Raw genomic sequence first — 15,536 nt, forward strand, 5'->3', positions numbered from 1 at the left:
AGATGGTGTGAGGGAGTCAGGGGTGGAAAGGTCACAGCCTGGGTCGTGTCTGACCTCCCTTGCTAGTTTAGCTGCTTTGAAGTACATTGTCCTGTAGAGCTTGAATTAAAAGATGCTGCGATGACTGGTGGTGTTAGCTGGATGCTGCCTGTTCTAGCATTACTGCTTCAGCTCAGGGAAAAGCCCAGCCTGCTGAGACCGAGCTGTTCTGCCTCAGGGGTGCCCAGCACTGCTTCCAGGCTGGCATTTGCTGGGGGAAAAAAAAATGAGAATTATGGCTTAGCCTTGCCTTTTGGAGTTGCATGAACTGCACCCAAAGGTGGGCAGGGACTTTATCTTGGGTTAGTAATAATTAGAGTTTATATTTATTTGTCTCATGCTCTTGATGGGTCACTGGCTCTGTTCTGGTGCACTCTTTGCTCTTCTGCAGAATCAGTAGATTTTAATTCTGTATCATCAATGAAAAGAAAGGATTAAGCCAAAGCTGAAACCCAGTAACACATAACTATGGTTTTCTTGAGCAGCAGAAGAGCCTGATATGAACCTAACCAAGGACCCTTTGATGTCTCTGAAAGGGCCCTTATGGGGATCTATCTGCCCCAGGTCCCAGCCTGGGTCCCCACTAATAAAACCGTTTCTGCCTCCACCATTCTCTGCCACACAGTGGGAGTTGGTGGGTGCTTCCCAGTCACAGGGTGCTTGTATGCATCCTCCTCCATCCTCTTGTAGATACATGGACTACTGCACAGTGGATGTAGAAACAAACACTGACTTTCTAATCTTAAACAAGTGGAGACAATCTGAAAAGGGGCCAAAGAAATGGATAGAAGAACACATAGGGGAAGGATGGATGGATGGATGGATGGATGGATGGATGGATGGATGTTTCAGGTTTGATGGTACAAGAACTAGCCATTTATTCATAGGGATAGAATCACTAGGTTGGAAAAGACCTTTGAGATCAAGTCCAATCGTACCTGTCCACTACTAAAACATATCTCTAAGCACTTAATCTACCCATCTTTTAAACCCCACCAGGGATGGGGACTCCACCACCTCCCTAGGCAGCCTCTGCCAATGCTTGAGAACCCCTTCAGTGAAGAAGTTTTTCCTAATGTCCAATCTGAACCTCCCCTGGTGCAACTTGAGGATGTATGGGAAGACCATGGTGGTACCAGAACACTTGTCTTGATCCTGGTGATGATTCCTCTGTGGTCCTGATCTGGGTGCAGGTAGGGCCCAGAGGTGTCATTGCCAGGGAGCCGTTTCGGTACCCGGCAGGTCTCACTTGCAGGTGCTTGCGGCCTCACGGAACCTGCCTGCGAGCTCCCTGCTGGTGGACCAGGTGCCAAGTGGCTTTTTCGTCTGCTGACAGTGATCCCAGAAGCATGTGGCACTTTCTCCTGGGCTCTGCAGGAGGGGCCTGGGTACATGCCATGCTCATTTACATTCTCCAGCTAATTAAAAGAACCAGGGCTTCTTTGTGGTGTGCAAAGCCCTGGAATGGCTCCAGTCACAGTTGGTGGCCTTGGGCTGGGGCACAGTGCTGGTGCAGGGTAGTTGTGGACAGGGATGAGAAGGCTCTGTAAGAGCAGAGCTTGGTTGGTGCCTGTGGCAGAACACAGGCTCTGCAACCACCCACTCTCCTCCTCTGGCTCTGAGCAGGACTGATTCATCTCTGTGGCAGAGAGGTTCTCACTACCTGTCTCCTCTCTCCCTCAGTCTGCGTGCCTTGAATGTTGGTGGAGACCATCTCTCCCTTCTGCTGGAAGCCTAGAGCCAGCAGACACCAGGACGATTTGCAAACACATCAAGCGAGGCCAGCAGGCACATAAGTATCCCCTGCCTCAAGCCAGGAAAGCTTTGTCCTCCGGGGCTGTGTGGAGAGGGTGAGAGATGCATTTTTCCTATTTTCTCCTAGCAGAAGGGCTGTATCATAGCACACATCAGACTCGCAGCTCTGGTGGGGACATCGCCTGCAGATGGTGCTGGCGCTGGAAGTGCAGAGGTCAGGGAAGGAGTGGGGAGCTGCCTGCCTGGGGGCTGCACTGGGTTTGACTCCTGGTGTCACCGTGGAGCATCAATTTATGGTCTGTCTGCATTGTGGACTGCAACCTCATGTTGAGATATGAGCCTTTGGCAGCAGCGTGACCACACTGGTGTGGTGCTGTGGCCAGGTTCAGGAGCCCTGTGTCTGTAACAAGCCCTCAGCACCCTGTTAGTGATGGTGGTGGCTTCTCCTTCTGGCTCTAGCCCTGGTGACTGCACAGGGCAGCACAGTGTGGTCCTGCTGCTTCGAAAGAGCTTTACGCATCCTCAGTGTCAACAGGGGTCAAAAATCCCAGGCTTTATCACTTTGTGCTTAAGCTTTCCTGTCTGTCCCTGAGCTTCTCATTGTCACGTCACTGTTCCAAATGAGGAAACTGAGGCAATCCAGTCCTATCCATCATTTTTATTGGGACCGCTCCCCCAATGTCACAACCCTCTAAAAAAAGAAACAAAAAAAACCAACTAAGGAATAATCATCATTGCATCAGCCACCTGCATTTTCCAGGCAGCAGTTTGATCCCAGATGGTGCCCCAACTCGGCTGCACTCCAGGCACCTGGGGCAGCCTGTCCTTACAAGAGAAGAGCATCGCTCTGCTTTCTGGGACTAAACACAGTGGCTTAGGTTGAGTTTCTTTCTTTCTGTCTTTAAGCTTTGTATTTGTTTGGCTTAAGCATAAGGAGTAGATAGTGTTTCATGGTCACTGAGATGGCTGAGGGCTTGAACCCGAGTTGGGATTTTCCAAGACACTGGGAGGGCAATGGGAAGGAACAGCTGCTCCGTCCTAGGAATGTGTAATTCTGAAGCAGAGGAATGCATCTTTTAAGGAGAGTGAGATGGATATGTCCTGATCCTTTGCTAAAATATGAGATGATCAGATTTATACATTGACTGTGGGGTCTGCCTGCTTCGGCGGCACCGCTGCTGGAGCTGAAGGCACGGCGTCCCTGTGGGTTGTTTGCTCCTGGTACGGAAGCGTACAAGGAAGTCTTGCATCTAAGGGGAGCAGGTTACAAATTGCTAGCAATGTTCACACAGCCCTGCTGCAAAGCAGTGGAGTGGGTGGAAGCAAGGCACCAAAGGAAGGCTTTAAAGAGAAAAGCATCTGAAGATTTCAGCAGCACAGGAAGCTCTTTACAGCTTGCTCGGGCAATTATCTGAGGCACTGCAGAAGTAAAGCTCACTGGTCTGCAATTGTGTTTTCTGGGTGTGAAATTCTCCTGTCGATGGTGGGAGAACTTTTAACTGGAGGGCTTTAGCAGCAAGGAAAGATCCTGACTTTTGCAGAAATCATGTTTGCGTTCATGAAACACTGTCACCTTTTGGAAAATTACTTTGCTGACTCTGTAAACAGATAAGTGACAATGAACAATGAGCGCTTGCAGCCCAGAAAGCCAACTTGTACCCTGGTCTGCATCCAAAGCCGTGGGACCAGCAGGATGAGGGAGGGGATTCTACCCCACACTCTCCTGAGACCGCACCTGGAGCCCTGTGTCCAGTTCTGGAATCCTCAGCAGAGAGGACAGGGAGCTGTTGGAGTGAGTCCAGAGGAGGCCACAGAGATGAGCCAAGGGCTGGAGCACCTTCCGTATGAGGACAGGTTAAGAAAGTAGGGGTCATTCAGCCTGGATAAGAGAAGGCTCTGGGGAGAACTTAGAGCAGCTTCCAGTACTGAGAGGGGCTTCAGGAAAGCTGAGAAGGGGCTGTTGATCAGGGGGGCAGGGAGAGGCGGAACAATTTTCATCTGAGAGAGGGGAGATTGAGATGAGATGTTAGGGAGAAATGTTTTGCTGTGAGGGTGGGGAGGCCCTGGCCCAGGTTGCCCAGAGCAGTGGTGGCTGCCCCATCCCTGGAGGGGTTCAAGGCCAGGTTGGATGGGGCTTGGATCCCCTGATCCAGTGGGAGGTATCCCTACTGGATGGGCTTTGAAGTCCCTTTCAACCCTAACCATGCTATGATTCTTTGTGGGAAAAGCAGATGCTGAATCAGAGAAATGACCAAAGAAGTTAATAGCCTCACCAGGGTAGATCTGAAAACAAGTATTTGACATTTACATTTTGCCACTGACCTAAAACATTCCAAAGAACAGAGAGTCAGATTCCCTGATCTGCAGGATTTTCACGGTCATGGCAGGCCGACTGGCCTGCCCAACATGGGCTGATTTTCATGAGAAGACAAAGGGGAGAACTGCAAGCAATTCTTTCCCTCCTAGTTCTGTGCTGCAAATTACTGATGATCAGCACAGAAAGTTTTGCAGCAGAAATGATGATGTTGTGTGGCTCGGTGCTGGAATCCTCCTGGTGATTTTGGAGAGAGCTGGAAATTGCTTATGATCTCATGGTGTCAGGTGTCTCATTTACAATAAATAAATACAGAAAATACACCCCAGACGATTGCTGTCAGATGCTGAGAGTCATCAGCCAGAGAGCTCCCTCGGAATTTCGAATTTTAGGTCAGGCGGCTTTAACTTATTGGAAACTGCAGGCAGATAAAAATCAAGGACTTTCTGAGTCGGAGCTGTGGCCTACTGGAGACATTCCATTGTTCATATGGGGTTTAGGTCAGTCTGTAAATCAATACATGAAGTGAGGAAGCGAGCAAAGGCCACTTTCAAAATTTCCCATGAAATTAAAAAGCCAGCCTTCAGTTGTTTTCTTCCCCTTTCCATGAATATGAAAGGCAGGGAGACATAGCTGTGAGCCCGGCACTGGGTTCAGAGAGCCCGTACCGCACTGTGCAGAGAGTTACCAAAAAGGGCAAGGCTCATTTGCAGCGATTGAAATGGAAATGGAGAAACCCCACTTTGTTTGTCCTGCAGGGCTGGAGATGAGACACGCTGGCAGAAGTGCTTCTGGAAGCACCAATGTGATTCATCATCACATCTCAGCAATTTCAACCCCTGTTAATTTGTAAATGTAAGTATTCACGGTGGAAAACCTGATTTGCAGGACTCCGCTTGTCTAATGGAAGAGAAAAAGGCACCATCCAGGCTCTGTGCTCTGCTACAGCTACTCAGGGTGGCTCAAAATCTAGAGACCAAATCCTCATGATGAAAGGCTTGCGGACGGCCCATCGCTTCCAAACCAAAGCTCCTGCTGGCGCTGATGCCGCTGACGTCAGCAACGACGTCCCCAGCAAAGAATTTGCTCCCCAGAATTATTCCAAGCAATTGTTTAGTGAATAATTCTGGGTAGTGAAAATGCAGAGGGGAGGAATTGGAAAGTTGTTCGCTGTCACTTCACAAAAGAGGAGAAATGGAGGAATTTATCATGTCAATGGTTTGCCTATGAATTATTCACACACAGAAAAATTCCCCTCCCTCCCAAGCCCCCAGCCCATCCAAGCTGGGATTCATTGCTGGCTTTGTTGTGATGTGTTTTCGATGTTCTTGCTGCTGGCAATGCCCCCCACCAGCACCCACATGTTGAATTACACATGGAGCATGTGACGTGAGTCCCACTGCTTGAAGGGAGGTCATCCCCGAAGCAACGAGGGGAAGTAGAACAGCAGCGCTAAATCCAGGAACGATGCCAGAGAAGCTATAAACAAGTGGAAAGGCTATTAACGGCATATAACCTGATGCTGCTATACCAATAATGGGAGGAGACCATGCATCAGCAAGGGACATTATAGCAATGTTTTACTGTCTCCATGCTCCTAAGCATCCATTTGGCAGCAGGAAGGGAAATGCCATTGAACAGGAGTTGATGGAGGGAGGTAGAAGAAATACATTGTCATGGATGATGAAGGAAGGAGGGATGAGGAAGGACAAAGGGTTGGTTTTGGCTGCGGTGTGCATGCTCAGGCAGCAAACCTCAATCAGAGACAGAACAGAGATGAGTTGAGCCTATGGACCTGTCTTCTTGAGAAGGAGAAAGGGCAACACTATCCCTGATGCACAACAGTGTTGAGTCTGCTATTCATTGCATGCATTTTGTCTGGAGATGGGTGATCAGAGAGCCTTGAGCACTTTGCTCTCAAACTGGGGCTGGGAAAGTAGTCCAGGGAGTGGCTAAATAGCCAGGAGGAGCATGTGTTTCTTTTTCTTATGCTACTATTGAAACTTCTGTTGATTTAGCTAAAGATGCATTTAAAAAAAACCATTAAAGTTACCATAGTAAGAAATGTCCACGCAAGAGCTGTTAGGGTGTTCCCTGAATTGTTTTGGAACCTCACCTAGAAAATGATACCATTTACTGGAAGAGGCAAGATTTTACTCTCTTTTTCACAAAATAATAGGGCTAAAATTGAGCCTAGAAGCTAAGCTTTCAATGCTAAGACTAAGAAATGAGACGAGGAAAATTACCCACCAAAAGTGGGTTATCATCTATCACCTGCATCACATTTGGACTCTCACGCCTTAAGATCTTCTCAGGGCTGGTCTCTGCCCAAGCATGGAGTGTGATATTGCTCCTGCCTCACAGCCCATATAGAGGAAAACCAAACAAGTGCAAAGGGACGGGGCCAAGAAATGGCTCTGACAATGTTTTTACAGTGCTTTGTGTTTTTTTTCTCAGGCCCAGGCTATGGAGGAGATGTTTCCCTGCATGAAGAGCACAGGTGGCTCTAGTGCTGGGATTCCTCCCGCTGAGTGAGTAAAGAGAAATGCAATCGCACCCATCATTAATTCAGAGAAGAGAGGAGTGCCGTGTGTTGTTTTTGTAAATACAATAGACTCTCCTACATGGTAACAAATTGTGGGAGAGGTGTTGTGTTGCTCCTCAGCGACGCTGGCTGTTGCTAGATGGATAAGTCAGTTCACAGTGGGGAAAAAACATTCCCAGGGATGTGGTGCTTGTTATTGATCTTATGAGATGCAGCAGAAAACATGTGTCTGAAGTTCATTCATTTCTCATTTCCCTTTTGATGCTGCCCTGTGTACCCCGCAGGCCAGTGGGAGGATCCTGTGTGTGTGGGAAATAAACACTGGGAAATAAGGTTTCATTAGAGTTTTTATCCTTGGGGAGACAGTCGAGGAGGGTCAGTTTGGTGGTTCCTGGGCTGGCAAAGTTTATTCTTTCTAGTTAAGACCTAAAGTGAAAGGATTCCTTCCAGCTGTGTGTGAGTGGGGCCAGGAATGGAGGATGCTGACAGGCAGGTCCATGGACCGGTTTTCCAGTCACAACCTACAGTTAAATAAGCAGAAATCAGCTTTGAAGGCTCTATCCAGGCAAGAGGAATGGTTGTTTGTTGGTGCCCCCACTGGCTCTGTCCTATTTAGCGGCACACAAGTGTCAATATCTTACCCCTCTGGAAAGGAAAACACGCGTTACCTGGTTTCCAAGAACCTTTTGCTGTGTTACTTTAGTCAATGGCTTGGCCTCAGGTTGGGTAGGAGCTGCTGGGGTCAAGCCTGGGAGGTCTGTCCCATTACCCAGTGCTATGGCTCAGGGCAAGAATGGCAGGCACATGTGTTCCTGTCTGCAAAGCAAGCAGCTGAACCCATAAAGTCAAGGCTGCCTTCGATAACAACTGAACGGGGACAAAGCACAGCAGCTGAGCCAACACTGCCTTGTACTACACTTTTCATGGTATGTCTTCTCTACACGAGTGAGGAAAGGTCAATGCTCTTCAATTATATCTGCCTCCTGAAGACAGCACGCTTTCCTCCCAGTCCTCTTGATTCAGCCTTACCACCACAACTAAAAATGAGGAATAACAACAGGTTCAGCTCAGTGTGTGTGACATGGGTTTGGTGCAGCGGTCTTTGTGGGAACTTTGACCCAGCCAAGAGGAGCGGGTGCCAAACTGGTCCTCTCTGCTAACCCACCCTGACTACACAGCAGAGGGTCACCTTCTGGTCCCAGGATCAACAGGGAGTCTGTCTGTTGCTAGAGGGATGCTTTCTGTTTGCACTAGAGACAACCAGGAGATGAACAAAGAGGGTCACTGTTGTGCACCAAAATTCCCCATCCTTTGGAAACCTGTGGGAATTTTGTTCTTGAGACATGATTTCAGGGCATAGATTCATGCAAGGCTTTCCTGTCTTTCATAAGATGCTGTAGTGTGGCCAGAGACAGCTTTCTTTCCCTGATAGAGTAAAAAGGGGGTTGTAGCTGGAAAACAACATCTTCCCCTATCCTCAAAATGCAGCTGTCTGGTTTGACAGATGGGCTAAGAAGAGAATGGATTATATGATGCAGGCATTCAAGCCTCCACACATTTGGAAGGCTTTGGGGTTGTCACTGCTGTGTATCGTAGATATGCATCTCCGCATGGCTGCATGTGATGGGGCATTTGGGTTTTACGTGTAAGGAAAGAGGGACTTGGAGATCTGCCAGTGAAAGGGGCATGGGAATGGTACGCTTGGATTTCCCTGTGCTGGGAGGAGCAGGAGAGGCTGGGCTTTGTGCAGGCAGATGTGCTACAAGGAAACTAAAGTCAGTTCTGTAAAGACAAAAACAACAAAGTGTTTGGTGTGCTTGTGTATATGCATGCGTGTGCCTGGAGGCAGCCTACAAGGTGGTAAATAATACCATGTCATTAATTTTGGAACATGTTGGACATCTGGGGTGAATGTCTATCAGGGATTCATGTTTTGAACCACATGGGGAGGGGTTAACTGGTGAGAAGTGCATAATTGGGAATAGAAGTCGAAAGGATAAGCTGATTTTCCTGGGAGTCCTTGTTCTATCCCATCTTTTCACCCCAGCAGCCAGCGCAGTCTTTTATCAGGCCCATTAGAGCCAGTTGTCTGTGCAGGGATTGATTTCAGAAGAGCATGAAGTTAATTCGTTTCCCAAATTAAAGACTCTGAATACATAAACCAGTCACTGTCCCTCTCCCCTCCACCCCTCTGGATAGGTGAGCCTGAGCGTTTCACACTCAGTAAGGGAGCCCTAACTTTAATTACGGTGGGGATCAAGCCTGTACTTTGCCTGCATGTAGATTGAAGGATAAAACGACAGATGTCTTTCATGAAACATCTCCTGAACGAGTTGTTCAGGAGGCAATATGTATTCAGATGCTATCAATATTTCATAAAACTGTAATAGATGTTATCATAGATCCTCCATCCAATATTTATTGCACTATAATCACTGATACTTTGCACCAGGGCTCTCTATCCCCCCCTCTCCCCTGCCTGGCCCCTCCATAAGACATGCACCAGGTACGCAGAATGGAAATGAAGTGCGAACCTAGTGCCACAATAAATTTGAAGGAGTTGGAAGTTGTTTGTTACTTCAGACGTTTTCGGGCCCAACAATAATGAAACAAATCTGTTTGCAGAAGGCATTTTAATGGAAGGGTTTCAAAATGAGTTGGCTCAGTGTAAATCTCTGGGTTAAGGCCATTAGAAAGCATTTAAGCTGCAGTGAGGCAGCGGGCTGTGTCTCTAAGTCTGTGGGTGTTGGAAAGCAAAGGCCTAAAATTAGCAGCATGGAAAATATGAAACCTTTGGGAGTCTGCTGCTAGGTCAACACAGGTAGGAGAGAACTGAATACCCTCCCTGACCCCACCAGCATCCTGTTGAGCTTTATGAGCAGCTGTGGCACTTCCAGGGGAGGGGAAGGATTGGACCTGAAAGATTTTGGGATTTTCAAAGAAGCCTAATGGATGGAATTTTATAGCCGGTGTTGTTCAGGAGGTCAGAACCCTGGTTGGGACAGTCCTTTCTGCCCTCTGAACCCATTGATCTACCGGAGGCTGGCTGCCACCCTCTATGCTTAGTCGTAAGTTGGTCAAACTTCTAAAAAGCGTTTGGCTTTGTATCACAGGGCATCCTAACAGATAGAGAGGAGCCATCCAAATTGAACGCTGTGTACATTAAACAAATGGAGATTGTAATCAGTTTCCAAATGGAGTCCTGAAAGGAAATTCCACCTCAAACAGCTTTGTTTCTCATAGAGACCCTAAAGGGCTGGTCTTGACCCCCTCCTATTTAATGTTCCCAGCAATGAGCCAGGAGTGAAGAAGAGAAGAATCTGTTAAATCCTCATTGATAAATGTTGAAAGTGACACAAAGACCAGGGGAAAAAAGCAGCCCTTGCACAACCTCAGTTAATGATATAGAGCCTGGGTCGAGTAAACATGGTGTTTTGGTATGATCAGATGTCAGACCATTAGTCTTCCTTAACTGAGGCCAACTAAACATATGGGGTCCACTTCTAGTCCTCGGGGTGGGGGGGCATGTGTGTGGAGCATGAGTTATTCATTAACCTCAGATATCCCTTAGAGTGGATCAATCACCCCTAGAAAGTGCCCTTGTCTCTCTATCAACAATGAGATGACTTAGATGAGTGGTTAACTCAGAACATGTAACTCCTAGATGGCTAAAGCTGGGCGAGGAAGCCCAACTGTGGAGCCAGGGAATGCAGGGAATAATTGGAGGATGGGGTAACTGATGACTCAGGAAAGCCCTGGGGAGACAGTAGGTCACTGAGCGGCAACCTGTGATCCTCCGGCCAGTTTTGCATAGGAAGGTTACGTTACTCCTGTTCTTGGCACGATATCTGCAGTTCAAAAAGAGTGTGGAAATATTGGAGAAGATTCAAAGAAGAGCCAAAAAAAGACTAATTAATAGGAAATCACACCTTTCGGAGAGAAAATCAAAGAGTGTGATCTGCTTAATTTAGCAAAGAGAGGGTAATAGCTGGCTGATGGCACTGTTATGTCTGCAGGGAAGAGAAATGGTCATTTTGGAGAGCTTGACAACACGGCAGGGGAAAGTTGAGCAACCATCAGTGGCTGCACAAGCACCAGTGGGCGGATGGCTTTGCCAGGACAGCCCAGCCCAGTAGCAGAGTGGTGTTTCGCAACAGTCAAGGAACTGATTTGGTGATATTGCTGGATTTCTCATCACTGGATGTTTTCGAAGCAACTAATTCAAAAACATCCTTTATTCAAGGTTATGCGATTCATCCTACTGTGTCTCTCACAGGGGCTTAAACAGGGCCATGAACTGCAGAAAACGCCTAAGCAACACCTACTTTACTGAAACTTTATCATCTGTTCAGGCCCATGGGGCCCTGAGGGGAAGCAGACCATAAGGAATGTGCATATGTGTGTGCAGAGGGAGCGATGGTTTTTTAGGATGTGTGAAAAATATTTGCCTAGAGGCTCACAGCAGACTTCAAATTTGGAGCATAAGTGAGATAAGAGCATTCCATTCAAAATCAGGTGCCCAAGAAGACAATAGGTGTAAAACGGGTTGGGGGACCTGGGAGAGGGTAGAGATGTTGGAGAAGAGGAGCTCTGGATTGGAGCCTGGGTGGAACCAGCATCCCAGGCAGGGTGGGACTGAGGAGCACTTGTCTTGTATCTCACTCCACTACATCCCGTTAAAACAAGACCCTGAAGCCAAACATCACATCTGTAAACAAATGGGATTTTGGCCTTGATTCTCCATAAATCACAGGAGTGGTTTTCACTTTCATTTATAGGACAGAGAGCAATGTGAGGGCTGGGTGTAATGAGCTGCTTCATGGGGCAGGCAGGGAATAGTTTTATTTGAATCTTTTGGACCGTAAGCCCCCAGGTTTGACTTTGAGTTTCCATGAAACAGAAAACATTTGCTGATGCAAGGGAGCCTGAAACAACTGGAAAAGCTTGGGGGCTGCTGACACTTGAATAAATCCAAATGTCCTGGTATTTGGTTAAACTTGAATCTGAATATTTGTGCATGTTTTTTTACAACATTTACTTGCCTCAGGGAGCAATTTGTGGAACTGAAATAATCCATGAGCTTTCCTCTTTTTTTTTTTTTTTCTTCTCCCTGCCTGGTATTTCCACCCTCCAGGAAGTGAAAAGCCTTGAGAAGATTGGATCATGCATTATTTTTACCCTTGCAAATAGTTCCCAGACGCAAGGAGCTTAAGCTGTGAAAAATGCACACTGCAAGCCCTCAGCGTGCACTGAACTTTGAAATGCCAACTGGGAAGCTGAGGCTGGACCATTCATCTCATGGATGGTCACAGGGGACCACGTTACCTCAAGGTGCCTTGGCAGAAACACAGCCTTGCTTTTGCCGTCCCTCACCCTCTTTGCATTGCTCAAGTGGGAAGAAGCACGGACCTTGGTTCCTTGGAGGAGGATTTCACATTGCTGAGGAAACCTGGCGTCCTGACAACTTGGCTTCATCTCCTTACTATATGTAACACATAACCTCCTTAATATTACACATGACATGTTTAACTGCTTAATTTACTTTGGGAGGTATTGCCAAGTACAGCTATTTTGTTGTCATATCATTTGCATGATAAACTTGTATATTTTAAGCCCCAAATAGGATGTTTCTGTGAGCTATCTGTCTACACTTTTACAAGCATAGCGTCCTCACTCCTTGACTAAGAGCCCTACATCATTTTCTCGTGAGGGAATGAATGATATTTTCTTCCAGGAGGAGAGAGGAGATTCAGGGTTTGTCTATATTGTAGAATCATAGAATGCTTTGGATTAGAAGGGACATCTATAGCTCATCCAATCCACCCCCCCCCCAGGAGCAGGGACATCTTCAACTCGATCAGGTTGCTCAGAGCCCCATCCAACCTGACTCTGAAACTTTACAGGGTGGGGCCTCCGCTACCTCCCCGGGCAACCTGTGCCAGTGTCTCACCACCATCATTGTGAAAAAATTCTTCCTTATAGCTAATCTAAGTCTTTCCTCTCTCAGTTTAAAATCATTATTCCTTGTCCTGTCACAACAGACCTTTCTAAATAGCCTGCCTCCAGCTTTCCTGGAGCCCCTTTCAGCACTGGAAGCTGCTCAAAGGTTTCCCCAGAGCCTTCTCTTCTCCAGGCTTAACAACCCCAACTCTCTCTGCCTGTCCTCATAGGAGCCTCAGATCATTTTCAGGGAGTCAGATTTTGTGGCTCTTCTGAAATAAATCCTTAGTTAGACAGTCTCTTTGGACTAAAAATTACTTTTTCTCCTCAGAACAACCATTCTTGTTTGGGTAAGACTGGAACTGATATCAACAGACAAAAGTGTTTCTGTGACCAGAAGTGCTCACTGCAAGGAGCCTGCAGCTGGCAACTCCGGCTTGGGCAAACCTTCGCCTGTGCGAGAGCGTTGCTGCATGGGAACAGACCCAACCTGCCCCCCCCTAATGGATCCCAAACCCACCTCTTGCCTCCCCCCAAACTCCTTTCTCCGGCGTCGTGCAGCTGCGTGTCTGTCTGCGCCTCTCCTCCCTTTCAGAGGCAGCAGAACCTGCCCTAGCGTTACTCTGCCGCTAACAAGCAGGGGTGGCTCCCTCTGTGCCCTGCTCCATGGGCCAGCATCACCTTCCAGCTTGTCAGCGTGTTAGACTTGCAGTCTCACAGTGCCCTGTGAAGCTTTGAGGCCTTTGAAAACCAAAGGCTGACATCTTGAAGCCTAATTTGACACATTTCCAACAGGGGAAGCGTTTATTACATTAGACAAGTTGATGCAGCTCTCAGGTTGGGAATTGCACTTATTTGCCATAATAATGGTATAAAGTCCTCTTCCTTTTATTGTGTTATCTCTCTTTAATCATGCAGAGACGCTCCCCAGTAATTTTAATCAAAGGCTCAAGCATCACTTATCTGAAGACTAATGACTCAACTCAACGAGAGGAGAAACTTTGAAGAGCTTGGAGTTGAGCTGGGAGGAGCAGAAAAAAATGACAGTTTATTTGAAACTTTTCTTTCTTTCTTTCTTTCTTTCTTTCTTTCTTTCTTTCTTTCTTTCTTTCTTTCTTTCTTTCTTTCTTTCTTTCCTTCCTTCCTTCCTTCCTTCTTTTCTCTTTCTTTCTTTCTTTCTTTCTTTCTTTCTTTCTTTCTTTCTTTCTTTCTTTCTTTCTTTCTTTCTTTCCTTTCTTTTCTTTCTTTCCCTGTGCCATTATTTTACCTAATTTTAGCTGGAGAACATTTGTGTGTCTGGCGAGTGGGGACAAGCTACATCTTGCTGCTTTTTCCTGAACGTGCTGCGTTTAGGAACAGAGCTGAGAGAATGAGACATACTTTCACGAGATATTCCTGTTGGAAAAAGATGGTGAGGTCAAAACTGTTCTTTTTTATAGAGAAAAACACCAGATTGCCTGAATCTGTTTTTCTTTGTTCAGTGAGAATATTGGAAGGATATTTGTCTTGGAATGAACTATTTTACCTTCAAACACCATTTCTAACAAGAAGTCTTTTTTGTCTTAAACCAGAAATTTTTGTGGAAACCCCAAAAACTTATTAAAAAACCCCACGAAGAGAGTTTAAAAAGAATTTGAGTGAGGTTCGTAAATATAAGGATCCTGGTGCTGATTCCTCCTATTTTCACTGAAGTAGCTCATTGTCTGTGTTGGAAGTCATAGACTCATAGGATGGTTTGGGCTGGAAGGGACCTCAAAGTCCAACCAGTCTCACCCACTGGATCAGGGGCTCCAAGCCCCATCCAACCTGGCCTTGAACCCCTCCAGGGATGGGGCAGCCACCACTGCTCTGGGCAACCTGGGCCAGGGCCTCCCCACCCTCACAGCAAAACATTTCTTCCTTCATCTCATCTCAATCTCCCCTCTTTCAGCTCAAAACCATCCCCCCTTTTCTATCCCTGCACTCTCTAATCAAGAGCCCCTTCTGAGCTTTCCTGGAGCCCCTTTCTGTCCTGGACGCTGCTCTAAGGTCTCTGGAATGGAACTGTTCTGCTTTAGATTTCTTCATGGGCTTCCCATGGAGCTACTGAAGAAGAGACTGTCTCTTTCCACCTGGCAGAAAGGCTCTGCTTGGGGTTTGCTGTAGTATTGCTCTCTGTAGGTCAAGATTATCAGCAGTGGGTACCCAGCTTGCCATGAAGTGTGTCTCCAGTTGCCAGGAGGTGGAAGCTTCCCAGCTATCCAGCCTTTTACAGTTGTCTTGGCTACAGCAAGTAAAAGTGATTTTCCCAGCATTGCAAGTGGTGTTTGAATCACTTGCCCAGGCAGGGCAGAGGGCAAGTGGCAGGTAAAGAACATTGTCCCTGCTTTCTAGCTAGGGAAATTGGTGCATGGAGTCAGTATATTGTTTGAAGACCTCAGTGTTGGAAGATTTCCATATAAGCCAATATGCAGATCTCGAGTCTTCTAGGGGGGCTGTTTTTGCTGCCACATTCTCTGTCCATGCAGGACCTCCTGCCTGAGGAACCCAAAGCTGCCCATGAATCTTTTCCTGCAAGTCATTTTCACGCCGCTCTGCACAGCTACAGCAGGAGCAGAAGTGCTGACTTCTCCTCCGGGGGCGTCTGGGGGTTGATGAGAAGCAGGAGTGAACATTAGTCTTTTGACACACCATTCCTGAGAGCCATGTTTTTCAGACTTCTTTGGTTGGGACACCTCCTGAGAAAGACGTGGACTGAAATCTGTTTCCTAACACGGTGGTGAAGACCCAAGCTCCCTGGCCAGGGTGTTACTGCTGCAGATTCTGTGGTTTCTTCCCATGCTTTTCTGTCCATGGGAGAACATGGACTAACGGTCCTTCCTTTCCCATTCAAGCTCCTGCTTTGGTCACAGTGTGAAGAAAAAACGTGGACACAGAACAAGATCCAATTTTTGAGTGGTTGTA

General features: G+C 47.1%; 1 long non-coding RNA gene across 1 annotated transcript; it reads left to right on the forward strand.

Moving 5' to 3' along the window:
- The first annotated feature begins 1,750 nt into the window (after positions 1 to 1,750).
- LOC128854317 (uncharacterized) lies at positions 1,751 to 12,468 on the forward strand. The gene is made up of 3 exons (XR_008453353.1): positions 1,751 to 1,889; positions 4,867 to 4,963; positions 11,788 to 12,468. It is a non-coding gene; the product is annotated as an uncharacterized LOC128854317 (long non-coding RNA).
- Positions 12,469 to 15,536: the final 3,068 nt, after the last annotated feature.

Source organism: Cuculus canorus, chromosome 22 (genome assembly GCF_017976375.1).
Source record: "Cuculus canorus isolate bCucCan1 chromosome 22, bCucCan1.pri, whole genome shotgun sequence".
Taxonomy (NCBI): Eukaryota; Metazoa; Chordata; class Aves; order Cuculiformes; family Cuculidae; genus Cuculus; species Cuculus canorus.